The sequence below is a fragment of the Trachypithecus francoisi genome, unplaced genomic scaffold (assembly GCF_009764315.1).
Source record: "Trachypithecus francoisi isolate TF-2019V2 unplaced genomic scaffold, Tfra_2.0 Lachesis_group8, whole genome shotgun sequence".
NCBI lineage: Eukaryota > Metazoa > Chordata > Mammalia > Primates > Cercopithecidae > Trachypithecus > Trachypithecus francoisi.
Window position 1 is genome coordinate 75,315,041 of NW_022681473.1, and position 2,601 is coordinate 75,317,641.

At 38.9% G+C, this 2,601-nt stretch overlaps 1 pseudogene; it reads right to left on the minus strand.

The window, feature by feature from the left end:
* Positions 1-412: 412 nt before the first annotated feature.
* LOC117081455 lies at positions 413-2,073 on the minus strand (annotated as a pseudogene).
* Between the last annotated feature and the right edge of the window lie 528 nt (positions 2,074-2,601).

Consider the following 2,601-nt stretch of genomic DNA (forward strand, 5'->3'; position numbering starts at 1 on the left):
GGGTCTCGCTATGTTGCCAAGGCTGGTTTTGAACTTTTGGCCTCAAGCAATCCTCCTGCCTCAGCCTCTCAAAGTGCTATGATTACAAGTGTGAGGCAGCATGCCCAGCCCCATTTTTAATTTTGTTTATTTTTATATTGCTTTGTCATGGAAATTAAGAACAGCTGGTCTTAATTCCTTTTATATCCTATAAATTCACTCCAGGCTTTTGCATGTTGAATAACTGAAATTTCTTTTTTTAAATTCAATATAATACTGTATTTTCTAACATATTAAATGAGAGCCAAGAAAATACCAAATTAACTTTAAAAGCAAATCTTTACCTTTAAAGAAAAAATACAAACTGTGGTATTTTTGTAAAAGATTATATTTTACATAATATAAATAAAATCACTAATGCATCTATGCTTGGTTTCCTTAAACTACAATGAACCACAGAATGCGTGGAAAACAGGTTTAGTTTCTGATGAAAAATAAATATCTTGGAAAAAACAAGTAGTTTTCTTTTTTTTAACTGTCTATGCACAGGCACTGACATAACCAAGCTTTAATGGCCACCACTTCCTTTTCCTTGTCCAAAGCAGCCGTTTCCATAGCTCCCCCTTCTACATTCTCACTGGCATCCCCCAGATCCTCTGTAGCCTCCACCAGACCTTCTGTAATCTCCCCCAGAGCTACTGCTATAGCCACCTCAGTTATGTCCTCTATAATCTCCACCACCATCTCCACCATATCCTTCCTGATAGGGTGGAGTAGTGCCACCATAGCCTCCACTACTATAGCCTCCATTGCTATAGCCACTGCCATAGCCTCCAACACCATAATTAGAATGTATCCTTCTATATCTACTTCCATTGTCATATCAGGCCATCTTGGGAGGATGTGGACCATCTCCATACTGTGTATGGAGATGATCACAGCAGCTAAGGGCTTAGAGATTTGGTGGATCATGTTCAGCATATAATAATTTAAGGGGTTCAACTGGCTGAAGATATCAGGTTGTTTCATTACTTCAACAACCAGAGAGACTCCAAGGTTTCCTGGAAAGCAGTGATGCAGCCAGCTGCTTCATGGGATATTTGCAGTTAAATTCAGTCATCTACAAGAACAATATGCCTATCACATTATACTTTCTTGGAGGCAAAGAGAAGCAACTTCAAGGGGGTGACTAAGGTCATGCCTTTAGCAGAGATGGCTCAGATTCAAGTATACCCGAGCAGAGACAGTGTTTGAACCTGAGCCATCTCTGCTAAAGGCATGGCCTTAGTCACCCCCTGCTTTTCACCAAACACAAAGAAAGGAGAGGAGCACTTCATATCTTGCTACTAAAAAAACAATTAACAGACAATTTGTGGATAAGTGCATTATGCCTTTCATGGTAAGAATATTTCTCTCTTCCTTCTGAGAGCATCATTTGGGTATACACCAAAGGCCAAGAGGGAGATAACAACATCCAAATTATTATCTGGTCCAGTGTTAGTAAACACTTGTGTCAATAATCTTCTGGAAATCCAGAATTAATAAGAATCCCTTTGAGCTAAACTTTGGCTTCATAAATCATTCTTAGTGTAGCCATATTGAAACTTTCTGCTCACAAAATTGAATCTCGGCTTCTTCTCTACCCATTCTAGAATCATTCCAGGATTGGAACACTGATAAAAGGGATACATAATCAGAAAATTGGTTTCCAGCAAAATTTCAATGTATATATTCCACTTTCCTTCACCAATGAAAGCAGGTAGCAGCAGAAATGGTATAGACAGGATCTCTCTCATAAAAAATACACCCCATTATTGTCATTTTGCCAAGATGAGGCTCAATGGAGAGTTTAGTCAGGACCTATCCTAGAGAATTAAACTTATCATTGCCATCTAATGCATTAAGCTCTCTAAGAGTGTGCTCTGCCTAAACCACAAGATCCAAAGGTGGAGGTCCTTGGATTGCCTTGGCCAGAAATTAGCCAAATTCTCCCAGACACAGGAGTTTCATACTTGACGTAATCACTCCTCGCTTTTCTCTTTTTTTAATTTTATTTGGGTTTAGGGGTACATGCACAGAATTGTTGTATAGGCAAACTGTGTCACAGGGGTTTGGTGTACAGATTATTTAGTCACCCAGGTAAGCACAGTACCCAATAGGTATTTTTGCATGCTCTCCTTCCTCCCACCCTCCACCCTTAAGGAGGCCCTGGTGTCTGTTGTTCCCCTTTGTGTTCATGTGTTTTCATTGCTTAGCTCTGACTTATAAGTAAGAACATATGGTATTTGGTTTTCTGTTCCCAGGATAATGGTCTCTAGCTCCATTCATGTTGCTGCAAAGGGCATGATCTCATTCTTTTTTACGGTTGCATGGTACTCCATGGCATATATATATACCACATTTTCTTTATCTAGTATACCACTGATGGACATTTAGGCTGATTCCATGTCTTTGCTATTGTGAGTAGAGCTGCAATAAACATACATATGCATGTGTCTTTATGGTATAATGATTTTTATTATTTAGGGTATATACCCAATAATGAGATTGCAGGGTCAAATGGTAATTCTGTTTTAAGTTCTTTGAGAAATCATCACACTGCTTTCTACAATAGCTGAACTA